Raw genomic sequence first — 23,606 nt, 5'->3', positions numbered from 1 at the left:
TCGACAAACACTGGTTGAGGAATGAATGAATGAGTGAGCGACCATCCGTAAGGCAGAAGGAGCAGACTTACTGCTTGTGCCTCCAAAGGCAGAACCGATGTCAGTGGCTGAAAAAGACAGAGGGGCTGATCTTCATTCCATGTAAGAAAAGCCTCTTTGATAACTGATCTCTTTGCAGGTGCTGGGGACCTTCCATCCCACCCTGGAAGCTTGTCAGTGGGAGCTGGGAGCACTCATGGGGGTGAGTCACTCAGCCCTTGCCTCCGTGCACAGCCAACTCCGGGAGGCAGGAGAGGTGTTTGTCCTTCTTACACCTGAAGCTGCTGCGGCAGATAGCAGCTGCTGAGGAAACGCACGCTGAATGGATGGCTGCGGCTGTCTTCCAACCCCAGAAACTTCTAGAACCGTCCAGTAGGGCAACTTGAAATGTGCTGGTCTGAATTGAGCCCTGCAGCAAGTGTAAAAACACACAGGAGATTTCAAAGGCTTGGTATTTACAAAAAAAGCAGAAACACCAGTAATGTGCTTGTATGTTGAAAGACTAATATTTTGGATATATTTGAGGTAAATTAAATATATTGTGAAGGTTCCTATGACCTGTTTCTTTTTACTATTTCGTTCTCTTTTTTAAAATGGGATTACCGGAAAATTTAAACTGTGGTTTGCATTCTGTTTCCGTCCTGCAGGGCTGACCTAGAACAGCGGTTCCCAACTTTTTTGGGTTCACTGCATCCTTTCAAATACATACAGATAAGGAATTTGTAGCAGCGTATTTGAAAGGATCCAAAGACTCGAAACAGCAATTAAGTGTGACAAACTCAGCATCGTCCTCAGGCGCTTGCTGGGCTGGCCCCTGCCCTGCCCCCGCCTGGGAGCATGTGGGTGGCTGGAGGGGACCCTTCGCCGCACAGGCTTTGCTGTCTCCTGTGCCATTAACACACCACCCGTCCTCGCAAAGAAAGAGCTTCCTGCCCTGCGGTCACAAGCCACAGCCCGTGTTCTGCGTGGGCGCTCGACCCGCTCCACCCCGTGCCCTCCCGCACACAGGTCAATGTGAGATTTTGTATCCTCTTTGGCAGAAAAAATAGTCTGGCAATTTATACTAAAAGAAAAGTGCGCACCCCTTAACCCAGCCATCCCCGTTGTATGAATGGATCTCAGAGCAATAAAAGCGTGGGGATGTGGCCATCTACCTTCCTTTTCTCCGGCTCAGCCCTCCTCTGGCTGCCCACTGCCCCAGTCGCTCCTGGCGCTGGAGGCCGCCTCCCTCCGCTGGGCTGGTGCCCCAGCCAGTGGCAGTGGTACTTTGGCTTTCACACTTGCGTGCACAGATGCTGATGGCAGGGTGATCCGTGGTTGGAACAACAAACCGGGAGTAACCTAAATGGTCCTCATACACAGGGAGTGTATGTGCTGCGAGAGAGTCACCGCTCGATCCACATGAAGAGATCTGGAGAGATGCCGTTGTGGGTTTTTAAGGGAAAACGGTTTTGAGTGGTGCTTACGGCGTGATTACACTTTGGAGGGGTGTTTGTGGGCAAGCAGGGAAGAGGTGAGGATGAGGGTGTGTGACTAGTAGCTGGACAGGAGGAGGGATGGGACATGCCAACCCTGTGCGCCTTTTCGTTATTTGATGTTTTCCAACAAGTGTGTGATGCATTTATAATGTAAAATAGGAGAATCCAAGAAAACCAGGCTGTCCCGCATTGATTCAACTTTGGTGGTAAAGAAGAGGGGCCGGCCGGCTGCAGCACAGGCCCAGGACCCTGTGCTCCACTCCCTGCTTCAGAAAATTCAGCACCGCTGCGGTGGCGGGGGGCGGGGGGCTGCTTCCCCCACCCCGGAGACCTATTCCGTTTTTCATGCATCGGACTGTGCGTGGCGTCCCCTGGGCGGAGATGGATTCTGTACCTGCAGTGAGGCTGGCTCCCCTCGTACTCGTCTGGTCTGGGATCCCGCCAAGGCCTGGACTCAGAAAAAGGAGAAGACACAGGAGAACACAGCCGAGCGGTCCCCGGGACGATGTATCAGCAGTCCTGTTTTAGGGTGAGGTCCACCCTGGTCTGCTTTCCATTTGGGCCCGTTGGGACACCCTGATTTTTATTCTCCCGTTTGACTCCCTGGGAATGTCAGAAATGAGAATGCGTTTCCCCACCAGCTGCCTCCTGGCTCCATGTGCCCCAACCAGTACGGCATGCTTCCCCTGGCTCCCCACCTCTGGGGTTTCTGAGGTTCACCAGTGTGTTTCTGATGCTCTCTGTGCTGGGGCCATGGGCAGGTGGGGAAATTCCTCGAGAAGAGAAATCACTGCAGACCGGGCTTTGGCAGGGCTCTGGGGTCGAGCAGGGCCGGATGCGTTCCCAAGTACAGATCTCCAACGTCAGTGGAGCCCAGACCAGAAAGGTCCAATCCAGAAGGACCCCAGAGTAGAGGCTTTGTTGCTGGAAAAGCCCGTGGGTGCCGGGGACTGAGTGATCTCAGTTCTGGGGACTCAGATCTTTATTCGAAGGCTAGGGCTTGCTGGGCCACACGTGAGCCAGGCAGCTGGGGTCGGCCGTCCCGCAAACCCAGTGCCAACTGCCTTTAATAAAAAAGCCAATGTATTGGGACCCACTGGAACCAGAAAGTCAAAAGCTGGTGAGGGTTTAGCAGGGGCCTGGGGCTATCTTCTCCAAGATGGTGTCCTCGTTTCCTGGGGCCGACGTTGTGAGGTAGCACAGATTTGGTCGCTTAAAACAACAGAAACTTACTCTCTCACACTTCTGGAGGCCAAAATCAGGGCACCACAGGGCCGTGCTCCCTCCAGAGCCCGCAGGGCCTTCCTTGCCTCTTCCTAGCTCTGGGTGGTCTGCCAGCAGTCTGTGGCCTTCCTTGGCAGGTGGCCGTGTCACCCCCACTTCTGTCCCCCCGTCATGTGCCATCCTCTGCGTCTGTCTTCACAAAGCCATCTTCTAGGAGGACACCAGTCATATTGGATTAGGGGGCCCACCCGGGGCCAGTGTGACCTCACTCTACCTTAACTAATTACACCTGCAATGAAGGACCTCATTTCTAAGTGAGGTCAGACTCTGAGGCACTGGGAGGATTTGGGGTTAGGACTTACCCATATCTTTTGGGGGGACACAATTCAACCCATCATGAAGGGGACAAAGATGCCCAAAGGGCTGTGGGGAAGACTGCAGGAGGTCAGGGGAGGGCACGAAGCCCAGGTGTGCACACAGTAGGTGCTCCGTCTGCATGAGCTACTGTGGTTTTGAACCACGCTGGGCTTGAAGGAGTGGGTTATAGTGGATTGCAGACGGTGTTGGTGCCTGGCAACGGTGGGTTTGAATCCAAACTGTGCGACCCGGGGCAGCTTCCTTAACCTTTCTGAGCCCTTTTCCTTTTTTGTGAGTCTAACTCTTAAGACCGCGATGACAGCTGGACCTGTATTAGGTTAAGGCCCGTCGGAGGCGCTGGATTCTTAAGGCGTCTGGAATCTCAGTCGCTGTACCTATCAGAAAGGGGTGATCATCCAGCGTCCACACCGGCACTGCTGCAAGACACAGGTGACGATGAGCTCGGAATGGCAGGACCTTCGATGCCGGAGCCACCCCCACCGCCTTGCAGAGGCTCTGGGATCCGTGTCTCTCTCGGGGTCGTCCGGACAGCTGTGGGAGCCGGGGAAGCAGCCCCTGGAAACTTCCGCCATCAGCATAAAGGGGTTCATTCTCCAGGCAGCCCTTGGCCCTGAAGACAGCCAGCTTGATCCAGCAGCACAGGCCAGCACCTGGGCACCGAGGGCCCCAGCCCTGCCCGAGAGCGAATCACCCGCGAGCAGGTGGGGACGTGAGGAGGCTCCAGGATGACGTGAACCATAGCCTGACGATTGGCCTGCGGATAAGGTGTCAGCTAAGGGACTCTAGAACAGTCCCTCCTGTCCCTGATCGCTCTGCCCATGTGGGTCCAACTCAGTTTTGCTTAATGACCAGATGGATTCAGAAGAGCAAGTTTTAGCCCAAACGATGTCCAAGGGCCATTTACACGATCTTCCGTTCTCAAGCAGCCATTTGGTTGTTTGGTGAATATTTCTTGAGCGATGACAATGGGCCAAGTGGTGTTCTAGGCACCACGGAGGAGCCGCAGATGAGACAGATTCAGTCCTAGTCTCACACGACCCACACGATGAAGCTACCGGAACGTTGCTGAAGCCCCTACTATGTGCATGGGAGAGACAGCTGGGAACGAGCTAGACCCATCTCTAGGCCTGACAGTTTGCCGTCTGTAAGTGTTTGAACAATGGAACTCTGATGAAAAGCCTACTGTGTGCGCAGGAGCATTCTAGGCCCCGGGAGAAAACTGGGAACGAGACAGACCCCAGCCCTACCTTCACAGAACTTGTGCTCCGTTCAACCATTCACAGGAATAAACTTTGATGAAACACCTACTATGTGCAGCAGTGATTGCAAAGGGAGTGTGAGGCTCAGCTCTGCCCTTCGGCTTCTCACCGCCTCGTGGAGACGAGGGAAGACGCAGCGTGGGCAGGCACGCACAGGGCGGAGGCTGGGGAGAGCCCCACCAGGGGACCCTGGCTCCACCGCCGGCTTGCCTTGGGGCACAGGGCAAGTCCCCAGCCTCGCTGGTCTCAGCGCCCACACCTATACGACAGGTCGTGGGGATTCTCTGGATCTGTGGTTCCCTAAGTGGTGAGTGGGTACTTTCTGGCAACACACAGACCAACCCTTTCCACTCCAACTGCTTGCATTTGTTTTAATGTGGAAAAACCAAAGTCTCCTTTAATGGGGTATATTTTAGGTAAAAAAAAAAAATGGAGGGGGAAGATTTAAATAAATACATTAAGTAAATAAATAGTTCAGAGGAATATGATAAAACCTCCAGGTGGGGGACAAAGGCTGGGGATGGCAGCGTGGGGCCTAGACGGGCAGTTAAGCTCCACCTGCGGCTCGGGGGTCTCTGGCTGCCACGTCCCCAGTGCCCCTCCCGGGACCTACCGCTGGTGGGGGTGCCAGGACATCCCACTCAGAGCCACCTCGGGGTGAACAGCCACTCTCTCCCTGGTGTGCACGGCCCTAGGGACACCTGTGGGCCCAGCTGAGCGCCACCCTGAGCTTCCCTGCAGGTGGGCAGGTGGCTGGACATCCCTGGGCCTGTGTGGAGGCCTGCTTGGGCCTCCACCTGGTCCGGCTCCTTTCCTCTCCGGTGTCCCACCCCTCACTATGGCTCCTAGGAGCCCCTGCAAGTACAAGCTCTGGGTATCTCCCTTCGAGAGCCTCTGAGAAGGGAGGGCCCCAGGAGCCCATCTCCTCCAGCCCTGTCTACAGAGAAAGACTGAGCCTGGCAGGAAGGACATCTCCCTGGGGGAATGAGCTTTCGGCCTGCCCACGTTGTTCCTTCCAAAACCCTTCCTATGGCTCATTGTGGCCTTCAGGACAGACCCCTGCGGCCTCAGCCCTGCAGCTGGGCCCTGTCTATCCCTCTGCTCTCCTGCCCTACCACCCAGTCCCTCTGCACTCCAGGCGATGGCCACACTGGACCCACACGGCTCCTTACCTGGGCCCCGCACTCCTGCCATAGGGCCCTGGCCTGTCCTGCTGCTCCCAGCCTCACTTCAGCCAGCCGGCCAGCCTCCCCCATCCTGCCGGCCCCAGTTCCTTGGTCACTGCCGGCAGAAAGCCCCTTCTTGGCCCCCAAGCCCAGACTCAGGTGCTCCCATCACAGCACTGAGCTCCAGAGGGCAGGCCCCGGTCTGTCCTGTTCATGCCTGGCTTGCAGGGCCTAGAAGGGTGCCTGGAACACAGCAGGTGCTCTGTTAATTGCTGCCGAAGAGGGGGACAGCTGCCCTTGGACTTTGGGGTTAGGTTTCTGCCGGACATCGTCTCCCTGAAGGACAGACTTGCATTCCAGGAACAAGATGAGCCCTGGCCTGGGGGACACAGTCACCACACCCCAGTTTGTGGTGGGGGAGGAGGGATTGAGGGTGGGGCGCATCTTCCCGGGCCTGCCTAACATCCTCTTGGACGGCGGGTGAGGCCAGGCGGAAGGGGTGGAGGGACTGCCTGCGGAGGAGGCTGGGCAGGTCGCTGGGGTCCTGGAGGCTCCGTTTCCCCATCTGCAAAATAAGCTAATGGGCATCTCCATGTTTCCAAGCGCTGTTGTGAGGACCCGTGCTTGCCCGTGCGGAGTATCCACAGACCATTCTTATTTTCACTGTCATACTCGCTTCCTAGGGCTGCTGTAACAAACAGCCCCCCATGGAGTGCTCCCCTCACAGCCCTGAAGCCACAAGCCCCAAACCAGACCGAAGGAGCCTCTTGCCTCACTTCTGCCATTCCCAGTGTTCCTTGTCGTCTCTTGGCTTGTAGACACATTGCTCCAGTCCCTGCCGCTGTCATTGAAAGGCTTCTTCCCTCTGGGTACTTCCCCTCTGCCGACATGACTTCACCTGCTGAAGCCCCCCCCCCCCGCACCCCCCCCACCGTGGTGTTTGGAGGCGGGGCCTTCGGGAGGTGGTCGGGTTTGGATGAGGGCCTCGGGGTGGAGCCCGGGATGGGATGGGATTAGCGTCCTAATCAGAAGGGACACCAGAGGGCTTGCACCGCTCTCTCTCTCTCTGTCTACAAGCCGCGCAGATAGCTCTCCAGAACCCGCCCAGAGCTGTGAGACATAAACGTCTCTTGGTCCAGGCCCCCATCTGCGGTCTTCTGTCAAGCCAGCTGAGCTGACCGACCCCTCTGTCTCTGTGTCTGGTTCTCTCGCCCCTTCTTCCAAGGCCGGGCCGTGTTGAAGTGGGGCCGGCCCTGCTCCACGTGCCTTCATCTTAACCGGACACATCTGGAAGTTTCTGGTTCCAAACAAACCCGCCCTCGGAGGTCCCAGGGGAGGCGATAGTGGACGGACACGATTCAGCCCAGTATGTGCCTATTCCGGTTTTTGCTCCATCCAGCCCTATAACATAACCTGGCGAGGTCGGAATTATCACACTCGCGTCTCAGAAGAGGAAATTGAGGCTCAGGGGCCCCCGGGGCCCAAGCAGCTGCCAAGTGACCAATGCAAGGCTTGTCCCCGGCTCTTCGTAGCCAGGACCTGTTGGAGAAGACAGGATTTGCCTTCAGGGTCCTGAAATTGCCGACACCTCTCCAGCTCGGCAGCCACTGTCATTGGCCAGAAGAAAGAACCCTAAAGAAGAAAAAGAAAGAAAACTCAAGTTGGCCCTGTGTGTTTACAACCGAAGGTTCTCTCTTGGGAGCAGAGTATGAAATTTTAATATTTTAGGCAGGCAGGGAATGCTTCTTGTCTAGACACCGGGAAATGTTCAGACGCAGACTTCTTTCCAACGCTCCAGCTCCAGCCAGGGCAGAGCGGTTCCCACGCACACCCTCCCCCACAGATTAGAGGGTGTCATTTACTTCGCATTGGCGAACAGACATCACGGAGGCCCTGGTCGCCGGCAGGAGGCCTTGGACCCCAGAGATGCTGGCTGGCGCGCTGTCTTTTCCCAGACGATTGAGCTGCTTACAAACCAATAAACACAAGGTTGATCGGGATGAGGGCTTCCTCCTTGAGGCTCACAACGGTGAACGTGCAAGTGGGATCATTAACCCCGTAATTAGCGCTCAGGAGCGCTGGGCGGGGCGCGCCAAGGGAGTGAGGGATGGGTCGGCTGGGCATTCCTGCGGGAGCCTTGCCTCCTCTCTCCCCCCGTTTGCTGCCTGGGGAGGTATGCAGCGCTGGCTCCTGCTGGTCACTCTAGTGGGGGGCCACAGCAGGGCCTGGAGCACCCCCTGCCCCCTCCTGGCTGTGCGTCCTTCGGCCACGTCCTCCCTCTCTCTGTGCCTCAGATTCCTCACTTATAAAATGGGCCCCGGCACAGGGAGCTCGCTGAGTTGGCAGAATTTGTCTCTTCAGCCCCAGTGGTTCCCGCAGGACCAGCCTGGAGAGTAGCAGGAATGAGGACAGTCTCTGGGGCTCGCTGAGGAAGTGGGCACTGTGTGGTTCTTACCCGCAGATGGGGAAACTGAGGCTCAGAGCCAGGTGGTGGCAGAGCTGGGGCCAGGACTCTAGCCTGCCCGCCTGCCAGGATTTCTCCACCCACCAAACATTTCCTAGCACCCACTGTGCCCCGGGCAGGGCGCTGCCCACCCTGGGGTGGCACCGTGAAGCCGACCAACCAGACCCTGGAACCCAGCCCTGGGGACCCTCTCCAAGGCTCTAGGACGGCAGAGCACTGCTTGTGCCACCGCGGGGCGCTGGGTGCCTTTGCGCCCTTACCAGGCGCTCCATTTCCTTGTTTGCTAGAGGGAATCGGGGACCGGCCAGGGGAGGGGTGGGCCAATGGGGGAGGCGATAGTAGCCGCGGGGACCTTGTTGCGGAACTGCTGAACCCCCTCCCGTGGCCCCTGGCCCTGGGCGGCACGGTCTTCTTGCTTCCCTCTGTGCCCCCACGGGGGGTGGCGCGTGGTGGAAACACCCTGTCTGCCTTGTCCAGGCCGCCGTTGACGTGGCACCAGGAATGTGGGGGTCATGTGCCCGAGGTCCGGGGTTGACTTGCTGTTTTCTGTGGCCTCATTTGCTGCCCAACCCAGGTGCTGCCTTTCTTCCCACGTGCCCGCACAGCATCTCAGAAGCGCTGCGAGCCAGTCCACAGACACCTTCTGAGGCTGGTGGCCGCGCCGTCCCCTTGTGAGGTCCTCACGGATACTGGCTCTGTGCTGAGGACTGTGTCTGAGCTCCTTGCAGCCTGAGAAGGGCCTGTGAGGGAGTGGTCCCATATTACAGATGCTGAGACTGAGGCAAGGCAAATGGGGGGCTGGGGGGGACAAGGGCCTCCCAGTGACTTTCCCAGAACCGGTGAAAGGGGTATGTTATGTGGCAAAGGGAGAAAAGATTGCTGATCAGCTGGCCTTGAGATGGGGAATGCTCCTGGGTTAGCAGGTGTCCCAAGGCAATCACCGAGCATTCACAAGTGGAAGAGGGATGCAGCAGACTCATGTCCCGTGGATGCTTGAGGAAGACTCAGATGGTCATTTCTCATTTTGAAGGAGGAAGAAGGGCTACCACACAAGGAATGAATGTGGACCACGGTGGTCTCTAGAAGCTGGAAAAAGGGAAGAAATGGATTCTTCCCTAGAGCTTCCAGAAGGAACAGAACCTGCCAACACTGATTTGCCCAGTGACACCCACCTGGGGCTTGTGATCTTCAAAATTCTAAGGTAATAAATTTGTGTTGTTTCCAGCCACTAAGCCCATGGCACTTTGTTATCTCAGCTGTAGGAAACTGATGCAGCCAGGTTACCCATCTAAGGTCACATGCAGTAAATGGTGGGGTTGGATTTAAATCCAGACCTCAGTGATTGCCTCAGGGATGGACATGTGAACAAGGCTGGTGAATCCCAAGCAATCCTAGAAGTTGTGTTGGAACAAACAGGAAAGGAAAACTCCCTTTTCATCAGGACTGCTGAGGACACATCGCAGGTGTCAGCTGGAGGTGCCAGGAGCCGATTAGCCACCATGGCAGAAACATCGGTCTAATTCACAGAGCTGGGGTGAGAGGAAAACAAGATGATGACATCATTTGAGCCCCTGGATACCACCATGCCTGAAGCCAACTCATCTGTACATTTCAGGAACCAATGAATATCCCTCTCTGCTCAGGCTGGCTTGAGCTGGGCTTTTTGTCACTTAAAACTGACAGATTCCTGGCCATCTCAGGATTGGGATGTGGCTTTTGAAAATCTGAGGGGTTGAAACTTGGTCTTGGTTTCCCTTGTGCTACTCCCTCTTTCAGGTTTCTAGAGAGAACAAAAGGTCTGCTGCCAAGGAGGCTGAGAGTCACATACTCCTTCTATGGCTCAGCCTTGAGAAGCCCCACAGTCTTTGCTCTATGCTTTTTGCCCTGAGGCACAGGGAGGGGAGGTGACTTGCTCAAGGTCACTCAGCTGCTAAGAGACAATGGAGACTAACATCTGGGTCTCCTCACCAGGATCCCTCTCCTCTGCCCTTTGCAGTTCCACAAGAAAGGGCTTTGAGTCCACGATTTCTGGACTGTTTTTCTGCTAACAGGACTCAGGAAAGAACCAAGCTTGTCCGGGCTTGATTTTGCCACACTCATAATCTGGCTCACATTTGCTTGTGGTCCAGTCTTTGGAAGCCGGCATTCTGGCTGAGGACTGGTCTGGAAGCCATTCGAAGGGTCTGCCCATCTGGGAAAGTGTGGTTGTGCTGTTAATATTTCCCAGAGCAGGCTTTCTTCCTGGTCCCCAGATTCTCTGGCCCCTCAAAGCTCTGGGAAGAGAGCCATGTGTCTCAGGTGGGTCTCCCAGCCACCCTGGCTTCTCTGCTGGTTACCTGCCACACTTGGAGGAGACAGATGGCTCCACTCATGTGTAGCTTGGAGCCAAGAGGTCCAGACCCCAACTTGGTGCTATCAAACCCCAGACCTGTCAGATGCTAGCACAGCTCCCGCCTACCAGCCCAACTTGAAACATCCTTTGCTCCAGGCTTGCTGCCCTTTAAAAAAACCCTTTTGCATTTCCTTCCGCATTCACTGCAGGGGACCAGCCTTCTCTTACTGTGAGCTGGTTTGAGCAGACTCCCCATCGCTGATCATGAACGGGAAATTGACTGTCCACACAGTTCAGCGACAGCCCTATGACGTGGGTGCAGTTATTACCCCATTTTAGGTACCAGGGAGACACCAGAGATGTGGGGTGTCTACCTTAGGACAGCACAGCTAAGGAGAGTCAAAAGCAGGGGCAGACATGGCATGAATCTTACTTTGTCCATTTTCCGGTGAGACAGAGGCCCAGAATGGAGTGACTTGCTCAAAGGCACACAGCAAATGAGTAGCCAAAGACGGGATCGGTTTTCATGTTTCCCGACTCCTGGTTTTCTCTCTCCCCTGGGGCCACACTGATACCCGGGGACTGAAGTATGGCTGCCATGCACCCCTTGTGAAACCTGCCTTAACCCAGGGGATTGGAAACCCTCGTGGCCCCGGGAGCCTTGCCCCTGGAAGGCAATGCTATCCAGCCCATAGACTCAGCAACCCCTCCTCCTGGGCACCCCCACGTGCCCCCGGTGACTCCCCCAGGACTGCAGTGGCTCCTGGGGAGAGCAGCGGGGTTGCTCAACCTGATGTTTTGCCTGAAGCTTTAGGAAACATTCCATTCGAGGTGTATTCTCCTCTTCCTGGAGGAAAGTTTGCTTTCTCAGGCCTTCCTTAGAATGTGAGCCTTTAATCATTCAAGAGCAATATACTTGGCATCTATGGTGTGCCAGGCACGGCACTACGATGGGGAGACTTGTCAGGAGCCTGCCCTCGTGCGGCTCACCTCACAGTAGGAGAAGCAGACTCATGCTTTCGGCGATTGCCCACGAGGAAGTGGGTGAAAACAGAGCAGGAAGTTGGACGGGGTGGGGGGGCTGGGAGAGGGGCCGGGGGGGTCCTCTTTAGGGAGGTGGCATCAAGGTAAACCTGAGCAATGATCAGGAGATGGCCATGAGAACATCTGAAGAAAAGTTATGAAGAGTTCCAGGCATTCTCCAGAAAGAATGGCAGGTGCAAAGGCCCTGAGGTGGGAATGAGTGTATCTTATTGGACAATCCGTGAGGTTAGTGAAGAGGGAGAGAACAGTAGAAAATGAGGTCAAAGAGACCTCTTAACATAGAGCAAGTAACCCACCACCAGTGTAATCTGTGACACAAACATCCAACTGCCATTGGCCAAGAGGGGTGGGATAAGAGAACTTAGGTTTCCAGCATGACCACCACGTGACACACACCGCATTTCATGCCCACCTGGCAACGATCCGTGAGGAGGGCACTGTCACTGTCCCCGTGTGGCAGATGAAGGGCCGGAGGCTCAGGGAGGAGGAAGGGGCCAAGGAAGCCATTCCTGACCCCACCGGTGCCTGGTGTGGCTCTGGGCTGAAGAAAGCTGCTTCTTTTGTAAAAATGTGAAGTCCAGGGAGAGAGCTTGCCTGGCATCCTCGCTTTCCTCTGAAGCACGACATGGTTCCACTCTTCCTACTTCCAGCCGACATTTTGGAAAGCCTTGGCGACATGAGCCCCGCAGTCCCAGGTGGCGATGACCTCCATAAGCCTTGTGCAAAGCCATGAGGAACGGGCTTCTGCCAACCTTGCTTTGCTCAGGTTGGGGGGAACCCTCTCCCGCTCGAGGTTGGGGATCTGGAAAGAGTCTCTCAGGGCGCAGGGCTTTTCAGAGAGTCTCAGAAACAGCCTTCATCAGGAAGGAACTGAAAAGGGGACCCATGTGCCAATCTACCGACCACCGGTTTGAAGGGAATGGCCCCTGCGGAGGCCTGTGAGCTCTGGCCAGGCCACGCGGCTCCCTGCACGTCTGCTGGGGCGGGGGTGGGGGGTGGGGGGTGGGGGGTGACCCACCCAAGTTCCCTTGGACGCCGTGGCAGCCAGGATCTCCTGGGTGCTGCTCTGTGCTTGGCCCAGCTGTGATGGGCAGTGAGAGCGACCCGTGCAGGCACTTACCCGCAGGAGGCCAGGGGAGCAGGGGGGATCTGTTCATTCCTTTGCAAATATGTCCTGATACCTGCTTTGTGCCGGTCTCTCCTGGGCACCAAGCTGCAGGCCCCCGCAGACTGAGGAAGCCTGGTCTCACGAAGCTCCCTCTAAACTGGCACAGCCCCTAACCATACATGGGGACAAAGCTGTAACCCCTGGGAGGGACAAACGATGAGAGGGGAAAGGTCGACAGGTAGAGGAAGGGGGTCAGGGAAATCCACTTGGAGGAGGTGGCCTTTGTGGGGAGACCTGAGTGGAGAGAGAAGAACCCCTTCCCTGGGGAAGGACAAAATGACAGAGGGCCTCAGGCACCAAGGTAGCGCTGGCTGCCAGCTCTGCCCTAAGGAGACCCATTTTACAGATCAGGACACTGAGACACAAAGAACCCAAGTTAACTTTGCAAGAGTGAAGTGCCAGAGGCAGGCTTCACACCCCTGGCTCCAGGGCCGACACACGTAACTACCAGGCACGTTGCTTCTGGAGGACAGCAAGGTGCATGAAGTCCTGCCTCTGCTACTGACCCCAGCCTGTGGCTCCAAATTAAAGTCCTATGGATAGCGGAAGACCAAGCGGGTGGTGGCGCTGGGCACTGCCAGCCTGACTGGTGAAAGCTGTCTTCACCCCCTCACCCCTTGGGGGTGCCACGTGTCCCCCACAGCCACTGGCTGCCCTCACGGGGACCAGGAGTGGGCTCACGGGGAGCTCCGCCATGCGGCAGAGGGTTCGTTTCCAATCTGTCAGAGTCCCAAGGCGGACCCACTGTGTGTGGCTCTGTGGCTCCAAGCTCGCCTGGGCTCTGATGGCCTGTTCGGATGCCACGGCCGTGTCAGATCGCTATGCGGTTTCCCAGTGTCTGCTCTTCCCTCGTCACGGACGAGTGACAAAAAGGTCATAAACCACAAGAAGTGCTAAATGAACACGGCCACACGGCATCTGTCCCCGGCCCCCCCAGCATTAGCCATGCGTGTCCCTCCAGCCTCCCGAGGAGCCACCCGCATGTCTGACCAATGTCATGGCGGGAACAGGAGCACCCAGCATGAGGCTCTGCCCCCCCAATGCCTCCAAAGCCCCCCGTCCCTGGCTCCCCGCCGTGGTCTGGGCTCCATGCTTCTGGGGACAGGCAGGGGCAAAGGCCTTTGCTGCTCAGCCCTGTTGGCCTCGGTGAGGCTTGGGGAGCAAGCATGGCTGCTGTGGGCCAAGGGGCCCCTCTCAAGGGGCTGCACCAGCTTCTGGCCACCCCTTGCCCAGCCGTTCCTACCCGGCGGGCTCCCAAGCTCCTGTTCTGGCTGAGTCTCACCTTGAAACTGTCCCTTGTCCAGGGAACAGCCCAAAGCTGGCCCGCCTCTGAATGGCCCACTCTGTGCTGGCGGCAGTGGCAGGGTGGCGGGGGGCGGTCAGACCACCCTGTCCGGCCCAGCCGGCCCCACGTGCCTGTTCCTTTGGGCCAGGGGGCCGGCAGCCTCATGACCGGGTGCATCCCAGGCAGAAAGGCATGGAGGGCTCCTAGCGGGCAGTCCAGCAGCAAGATGAGAAAATAAAGTGCGTTTCATTCACCTTCAAGCAGAAAAGCATTGACTCATCCCTCCCCACCCCCCAGTTTTTCTTTCCAAAGCGATCACTTAAACTTTTCCCACTTCCAGTCCCCAGAGACGATCAAATCATTCATCAGGTCTGAGTTTTCCTGGAGACAGGAGTCAGGGGTGTTTTGTTGTCTCAGGGAGACTCTCAGTGTCTACCCCTCCCCCAACCAGGTTGAAAGGTTGTCAGGGTCGGGTCCTCCTGGGCCCCCTCCCTTTGCCCAACTTCATCTGGGTTTCGGGAAGAACAGTAAAAGGGAGCTCTTGAGCCCATGGGAGGTTTGGGGCGAATGTCAGTCTGATTTACAAATCTTGGTACAAATGTTGTGGCTGCTTTATTTTAACAGACCAAATGTTATGAAGTCGCTTTGAACGATGGCGAGAAAGCTGCAGAGGGCCACTTCCCTTCTCCAGCCCGATAAAGCACTCTATAATCACGTCCTTCGTGGACCGTCTACCAGAAAGATGTTCTATTAAGACGCAAAGCTATTTGTTAAAGTCGTCAAACTGCAGCTGAAAAACGCAATTTTTCCCCCACATATGCTTTCCCCTCTCTCATCACCAAGAAAATTGAAGTATGAAATCCAGCAGACAATCACGCCTCGTGGAGTAGTGTCATGTCTGCAGGCGTCCGTGACACCTGCCGTGGCCTCTAATTAGATTCAGGGTTTTGTGTATGTCGGGGCTCCAGACTCATGCAAGTTGGAAACTCATCATGCTAAGCGAGGTTGTACTCTAGGTAACAGCCAAGCAGACGGCAGGTTTGTGACACAGACCTGCGAACTTACAAAAGCAGTGTCACAGAACACGCTGTCACTACCGTGAGAGAAGCAAAGTCATCCATCCACGGTGTGTTGGAATGACTGGATTCGCATCCATGCTGGCATGGCACCGAGGGCTGTTCCTTCTTGGAGATGCCAAGTTTTAATTGTGTCCTGGCTACCTCTGGCCCGGGACTGTGTCTCTGCAGGCAGTTTTCTGGAGAAATTTCTTACACTCCAGCACAAGGGGTGAAAGTAGACGTGTTCTTGCCTCATTTTCTTGGGACACATGGTTCAAAGACAGCCCAGGGAGCTGACGTCTGGAATAGAGGTAGCTTCTAGCCCAGCTGGATACCTCCGTGTGTTATAGTTTATGGCCCTGCAAGAAGGTAACCGAAAGATGCTTGCCTGGATCTAATCGGCACAAGTCCAAGGTCAAGGTCAGTTCACTTCTCCAAGTCCAAGGTCAAGGTCAGTTGGGAAAGTGGCCAGACCTGGGGACGGGGAACTGTACTGTCTCCAGCTCTCTGAATTTATATTAAGCTGGTTCGTCTTTATACAAGTGGGAAGAGTTTCTCAGTTATCCACCTGCTTGTATGAGAACAAGGCCTCCAATGCAGCTACTATATCAATTTCTAGAGCAAGGGTCCTAAGAGAAGACCCTCAATTCACCTCCTCTGTGTCTTTAGTTCCCATCTGTAAGGTAAGTATAGAGAGATTTAACTGATTAATCAATTCATGTGTCATTCCCCAAATATTTATTTCCAGGTACTAGAGATTTAGAAAATGAATAAGACATGTTCCTATCCTCAAGGAGCAAGGATCCTTTAGAAGGCAGAGCCTGAGGCAAGGATTAAGAGGATAAGGTTTACTGGGGAGATGTAAGCCCGGGGCAGGGAGGTGAAGGAAAAGGAGGGTGAGGTGGTGAGGGAAGATGTGCTGTGCGGTGATACAGGGCACTGGCTGTCACCCTCCGACGTGATGAGAAGGGACACAGTGGGCGACCCAGCAGGTGTGCTGACACAGCACACAGACTCCACCCGAAAGCCTGTAAGGGAGAACCACACCAGAGTCCACATGAGAAAGGACAAGGCCTGGCTCCCATTAGAGCCTTCAAGGTGCCTCACCCAGCGCCTCGGCAGCTGCTAGGGAAGCCAGAGAACGTGGCCCAGTGTGTGGGGTTTCATCCATGTATGGAAGCGGAAATGCAGGCTGGCACAGTGGGGCACCGTCCAAGAAGGAAGGAAGGAGCACCTGGGAGAATCTGGGAAGGCGCACAAGGTTTGCCAGCTAGTTCGCAGAGACGGGCAGGTAAAGAGGCAGGTGCGTGCATCCGCGTGGCTGTGCACAGTGCAGAGGGAGTTGGGGGGGGGCATCTAGCGATCTGTGGGGGACAGACAGGAAGAAGGAGCACATGTCCTGACACCCAAAAGATGAACAGGATTCGAACAGAGGAAAGATGGGGTGGAGGGCAGTGCTCCAGGCAGCTGGCACAGGCGGGTAAGGGCCGTGGGCTGGAGAGAGCATGGGGATTCTGGAGAAGACAGGAAGGAGGCGGGGATGAGCACCTGGAGACGTGGCAGAGCAGGAGCGGGGCCGCACAGGGCCTCTTATTCCCAGGGCAGCGGGGAGGCCCCCTCCAAGCATCCAGCGCCCTGGCCCATGGCTCTCCGGGTAGGAATCTCCTTCTCTTTTACCTCCACTGGCTTTTCCTCTCCTTCTTCTCTCTCCTTTTTTCTGGGCCAGAAGCCCAGAGAAATTTACAACCAGCCACTATCTGCAGACACCAGGGGTGAGAAAGTCCTGTCCTCCCTGTGCTAGCCTCATGACGGGTCACCCTCAGACCCCACCAGCCGCAGGGGACAGCCGCACTGTGCCAAGAGCTGACAGCCTCATTCCTCTGCTGGCCCAGCAACAGCAGAAGGAGGGCAGGGAGACGGGTGTGGCTGGTGGGGCAGAAACCGGCTCTCAGGTCCTCGCCATGGCCCCACCTGGCTGCGGAGCTATGATGTGAGGCAGGGTCAGCCTCTGGCGGGGGACCCAGGGCTGTGGCTGGTGTGGGACCCTGCTGGTGTCGGCCGAGTGCAGACCCGTCTGACAGCCGTGGTTCAGAGCTGCCCACAGAATCTCCGATAACTGCAGGGATGGGATCGGGGACGGGCATGTGACCCAAGCTGGACCAGTAGGAAGCCCGACATCAAGGCTTGGACGTGCTGTATGAATGAATGAATGAATGAAAGAATGAATGAGGAAGTCGCGGCCGGCTGACAGCTCGGACTCCGGGTTCTAGAGGCAGACGGGAACTGCAACTTAACTCCTCAGAGAGCCTTTTCATGGGCGTGTGTATTCCCCGAGGCGGCTTACATGTGCGGGCTCCCACCTGCTGTGCTGATTTTAGTGATGTCTTGCCCGCACCGAATGCTTCCGGGTCACGGCCAGGCCCCCCCACCAGGATTTTGTGGAAGTCGTTTTGCTTCCCAGCACCGTGTGTTGCCGTAGAAAAGTCTGAGGTCAGCTTCATACTGCCCTGCTTTTCCGTGATTTGTTTTCCGGCTTCCACATTCAAAGAAGTTTTTCTCCATCCTTGAAATTCAGTGGTTCGCTTGGACTATGTCTCCATGTTGAACTCTTTAAATAAAATTTTCTTAGAACGTCATGTGTTTTTTTCAGCGTAAAGGTTTAGAGGTTTGACTTCATTTCAGGGAAATTCTTCTGTTTCACGTCTTTGAATACGTTGTGGTCATTGGGCTTTGTGATTCCGGGACCCCCCAGACCCTTACTGCGCACTGCCCGCGGCAGGTGTCTGTCAGCTCTGTGCCCCCGGCCCCGCTTTGTCCCTGCTGGTTTATTTCACCTCCAGCCTTTTCTCCACGTTAGTGACGGGATCCCCAGCTGCACCTGTTGGGCTCCAGGTCATTTACATAGTTATTCCTTTGTTATGTAACAATGCTGTTTTTGTTTTTAATCTGTTTCCTTAGGTCAACTTATATTCTAAATAGGATTTTTTGTTTGTATCATGCTGTCTTTGAGTGTTTGTTTTATTGAATGCATGGTTTTCATGTTTTCTCTATGGAAAAGCCACTGAGAGAAATTCTCTTCCGTTTCTGGAGACACATTTTCTTCTGGGTTGGGTTCTTTGTCCTTTTATACCTCTTCTTTTCTTCTTCCCTCCCTCCGCCTCCCTCCTTCCCTCCCCTTTTCCCTCTCCCTTCACACTCCCTCTCTCCCTCCTCCCTCCCTCTTCTTCCCTCCTCCTCTCTCCCTCTCTCCCCTCTTCCTCCCTCTCTCCCTCCCTCCCTGTCCCACAAACTTCCCTCTCCCTCTCCCTCCTCCCCCTTCCCTCCCTCTCCCTCCTTCCCTTTCCTTCCCTCTTCTTTCACCTTCCCTCTCCCTCCCTCTCTCCCCCTTTCCTCTCCCTCCTCCCTCACTCTCCCTTCGCCTCCCCTCATCCTCCCTCTTCCTCCACTTTTCTCCCCGTCCACCTTCCTCCTCCTCCTTTCCTCTCCCTCCATCTTTCTCCTTCCACCTCTCCACTCCTTTATTTTTAATCCGTAGTGTCTTTATATTTGAACCGGATCTCTTATAGACAACACATAGTTGGGCCTTGTTTTCTACTCTGCCAGTCTTTGGCTTTTAGCTGGTATATTTAGACCACTAATATTTAAAGTAATTACTGACATAGTTTGATTGCTATCTACTGTGTGATACCGTTTCAATTCATTGTGCCTTATCATTTTTTTTGTCTCCTTTTTTCCTGCCTTGGCTGGTTTTAATTGAGCATTTCTCTATGATTTCAATTTCTCTCCTCTCTCAGTATATCAATTAGGCTGCTTTTAAATTTTTTCTTAGTGGTTGCCTTGGAGTTTGCAGTATGCATTTACAACTAATCTAAGTCTACTATAAACCAGAACTATAGCGCTTCATGGATAGTGAAAGTACCTTCTCATCGAGTATTCTCAATTTATTCTTTCTTCTGTCCCCTACAACATTGCTGTCATTCATTTTACTTATCTGTAAGCTATAATAACCTAATGCATTTGTGCTATTACTATTTTATTTTGTTTAAGACTTATTTATTTATTTTAGAGACAGTGTAAGAGAAAGAGAGAGATAGCATATGCATGGGAGGGGAAGGGCAGAGGGAGAGAATCTCAGGCAGACTCCCTGCTGAGTGTGTTGCCAGGTGTGGGGCTTGATCCCATGGCCCTGAGATCATGACCCAAGTGGAAACCAAGAGTCGGACACTTAGCCAACTAAGCCACCCAGGTGCCCTGCTATTACTATTTTAAACAAACAGTTGTCTATTCGATTATGGATAAGAAAAACAAAAGATTTTATTCGACCTGTATGTATTCCCTCTTTCTTTCTTCATGTAGACCTGGATTTTCCTTCTCTCCAAAGTTAAAATATTCCTTGGAAGGCAGGTCTACTAGTGACAAATGTTTGTTTGAGAAAGTCCTCATTCGTCTTTAAAATTTGAAGGATAATCTCACTGGATACAGAATTCTAGGTTGGTGGTTTTTTTTTCTTTCAGGGCTTTAATTTACTAAAATGTCTTCTTGCTTGAACAGGTTCTGAAGAGATCTGATGTTATTTTTATCCTTATTATTCTGTAGGTAAGATGATATGCTCCCCTTCTGGCTTCTTTTAAGATATTCTACTTGTCTTCAATTTTCTAACGTTTGAATATGATATGGTCAGGTGTCGAATTTTTGACCTTGACCCTGCCTGGTGTTCTCTGAGCTTTTTGGTGAGTGTCATCAATTTTGGAAAATTTCAACCATGTTATTATGCACATATTTCTTCCACCCCTTTCTTTCTTTTTCTTCTTCTTCTATTTCCTTTTACATATGTTGCACATTTTGTAATTATCCCACAGTTCCTGGATGTTTTATTTCCTCCTTGTCTTCCTTTTTTTCTTTTCATTCTTTTTTTCTCTTTAATTTTCAGTTTGAGACATCTTTAAGCTCACTGATTCTTTCCTCAGCCATGCCCAGTCTCTTGATGAGCCCATCGAAAGCATTCTCACTTTCTGTTACCGTCTTTTTGATTCCAGCATTTCCTTTTGGTCCTTTCTCAGGGTTGCCACCTCTTTGCTTACATTTCATCTGTTCTTGCACTTTTCCCCAATAGAACCCTTGGCGTATTAATCATAATTATTTTTAATTCCTGGTCTGATAATTCTGAAATCTCTGTCATGTCTGACTCTGGTTCTGCTGTCTGCTTTGTCTTCTCAGGCTATGTTTTTTCTTGCCTTTTAGTATGCCTTGCAACTTTTGTTTGAAAGTGGCCACCTTGTAGGGAGTAACGGGAACTGAGGTAAATAGATTTTAGGGTGAGGATTGATGTCAATCTGGCTCGGAACTGGGCTGTGTCTCATGTATATTGTAGCCATAGGTATCAGAGTCTTCAACTTCCTCCGGTGTCCTTGCTTTGCTCCCTGTTGTCTTTGGGATTCCCCAGAAGTTCCTTCTTAAATTGAGTCAGTGTCTTGCAGCTCTCAGTTGTAACCCCTGTTATTATATTGGAGTCCTGTGGGTGTGACAGCAAAGTGATGGGGAGAGGTGGTGTTCTGTAATTTTATAATTAAATTGTTTCAGTGGATCAGAGCCCCTGGGCTGTGACCTTCAGAAAAGTTTCTTTGACTTTCACTTTTCTCCCCCAAATGAGATAGAAGGCTAGAGGAGCAGGGTGGGGGGAGTGTTCCTGCTGTAGGTCAGATGAGGCTCTGGTAAAGTATTTTCCCTTCAGTGCAGACCTTTGCTAAGGAGAACAGAAAGTCTGCGGCATATTTCCCTCCCCCGGCCGGAAGCACAGGTGGGGCTCCCAGAGGGAAAACTCACAAAAATGTGGGGCCTTGTGTGAGTCTGTCACGTCGAGCCAGTACACGCAGCCTCCAGCAACTGGGCAGTCGCTGTGTGAGTGTTCTTGCCTGCTACTGACCCCAGCAGCTCCCGGTGCCCGTGAGCTGGGACTCTGTGTCTGCCCGTCCGCCTCTCAGGTTTCTGGGGCAGCTGTGTGCCCTGTGACCTTGAGGCTCTGAAGGATCTAAGAAGAGCTGTTGATTTTCGGTTTGTTCAGCTTTTTTCTCGTTGTGAGGATGAGAACGATGACTTCTAAGCTCTACATGTTGGAACGGAAACTGGAAGTCTCTGAATACATTTTTAAATCAAGTTGTAATGTGTTTTATTGCCAGTTACTTAAATCCTCTTGAAAAATTCAGATCAAAGGAACAAATTATTTCTTGCATAAGGTCTGTGCATAATTGCCTCAATTACCCCGATGGTCTTCTTAAGTGTGGAGGCATGTGACCTCAGGTCAGCCTCAGAACCAGGCCAGCGCTTCCCCTGGCTCGGTTTGCAAATGCTGTGCCACGACCATCACAGGGGCGACACTCACACAGTCACGAGCAGGGTCCCGACCAGGCTGAAGAAAGTGAGGCACCCAGGGCGCGAAATCCGGGGGTGCCTGACTCTCCGACATCGACCGTGTGCCTGTACAGTCCCAAGGCGGACATCTCTCTACATTTCGCAGCCTGCGTACCTCGCTTGGTCACCCTGGTCCCAGCCTGGGGTATGAGCACCAGCTCTGCATTCAGACTGCCGGCCTCATCCCTTTCTGCCGCCAAGGGATCACGGGTGAGGAAATAACCTCTCTGTGACTCAGTTCCTTCACTTATAAAGTGGAAATAAGGCTAAAGTTCGTAGTGGGGTTATTGTGGGGATGAAGTGACTCAACGCTGGCAAAAACACTTAGATGAAGCTTGGCTGCTATAGACAGCATGCCTGAGCGCCCCCCCCCCCATTCCTATGCTGAAATCCTAACCCCCCAGTGTGATAGTATTTGGAGGTGGGGCCTTTAGGGAGTGTTCAGTTCACGAGGTGGAGCCCTTGTGGATGGGAGTAGTGTTCTTATAAAAGAGGCCACTTCCACCACGTGAGAACACAGCGAAATGAATTTCTTGCAGTCATGTGACCCCAGGCCAGTGACATGCTGCTGATCTCCAGGTTGCTCCTCTGTGAAATGGGCAGATGGCCCGGAGGAACTCCCAGGGCTGCGGTGAGCACAGGACAAGGTGCCACATGGAAGGGCTGAGCTCTCCATGCCCCTAGGACGGGCTGCCTTTCAGTGGGCGTTAACAGTTCAATACGAAATTTTTAAGGCCCATTGCCCCCGATACCTTCTGATTCATAGGTGAATTTTATATTGTCTATATAAAAACAAAATTACTTCCATGCCCACCAAAACCGAAACTGCGTTTCCTTTAGGAGAGAGAAAAGCGATTACTGGCTTGCAGAACCCCCGAGAGACATTTCCTAATTTTGCATCATGGCGACTCACTGACGAGGCTGTCTTGTTGAAAGCTAATCAGAGTAGACACTTTTGCCCCAAAGAAAATAAACTTCTCCTTAATGATGTGACAGAGAGACAGAGCCAGGAAATTTTATCCAAAAAATCCAAAAGGGATAGAGGAAACTGGCTTCTCCTTTATGCCAAGCATCTGTAATTTTGACAGTTCACTGATGAAAGAAAAAATATATCAAACAAAACATATCTTCTTAGCGAAAGAAGTCTGCCTGGTGAGGGAGGAGCTTTCAGGGGAAGAAAGTGGAATTTTCCTCTCTCCGGTTGAACAGGAGCCCATGTGGGTTTCTTTCCCTGCCTCCTCTCTCACCGCCTCTGTCCCCCCACCCCGCGTTCCCTCTCTCCTCGTCTCTCCCCACACTCATCTTTCCCAACTCCTCAGCCACGACTGCTCACCCTGAGGCCCCCCTGCCACTTCCCACCCCTCCACTGCCTTCTGAGACGTCCCCAGCTCTCCCCGACCTCCCCTGAGCTGGCACACCTCGCCCTGACTCCCAGCTTGGGCTCACGCCTCAATACACTACAGAAACCTGTCACAGCCCTTGGTGCGGGAGCAGCCGTCTGCCCCAGAGAATCTTCCTTCTGGGCTCCAAGAGTCCCCTCCTCCGACACATCCCTCCTGCCCAAAAGATCCCAGGTTTTCCCGGCACTCTGGGCCACGAACAGAGAATGGTTGGCGCCGCCTTAATCCTGGCCATTAGCTTCCTTTCACCCAGCCCTTGATGCGCCCCCAGAGCAACTCCTGTAAGGAGTCAGGAGCGAAGGCCATCTCCCCCCTACGGAAACACATGCTTCCGGCTGGTGGTTTATACCGATACTCATGGAGACCCATTGGCGGGTAGATTCAAATACGGTTCTAACCCTCAGGAAGCCTGTGGCTGTCCCCGGAAGATTTCAGGGCTCATAGCAGTCGGAAGCTCCTCATAGCCAAGCTATGTTCCCCACTCTCAAGCTGCCTGGGTCCCCGTTCCTATTATTCTTCTGGGTCACTGAACCAGGTTCCACTCAAACTGGCTTAAGAAGAAAAGTTCAGAGATCTGGTAGCTTCAGGCACAGCTCGATCCAGGAGATCGGACAATGAATGCCACAAACACTGTCTCTCTCCATCTTTGGGCTTTTGTTCGTGGAGGTTCCAGTCCCAAGCAGGGGCTTCTCATGCCATGACTTCCAGTAGTTTCCAGCCTCCATTCCCGCAGTTTAGCACCCCCAGCAGAGAGACCGCATCCCTTTTCCAAATTCTGTTCAGAACGTCTGTGGCTGCCTCTCATTGGCTGAGCTGGGATCACATGCCCATCATTGAACCAATCACCATAATCAGGAAGCCAGGAGGGCTGGAAAGCCCTGATTGGCTAGGCCTGGGTCATGT

The sequence above is a fragment of the Ursus americanus genome, chromosome 22 (genome assembly GCF_024610735.1).
Source record: "Ursus americanus isolate L20-20 chromosome 22, mUrsAme1.1.p, whole genome shotgun sequence".
Lineage (NCBI taxonomy): Eukaryota > Metazoa > Chordata > Mammalia > Carnivora > Ursidae > Ursus > Ursus americanus.
Note: the sequence above shows the minus strand (reverse complement) of the source record.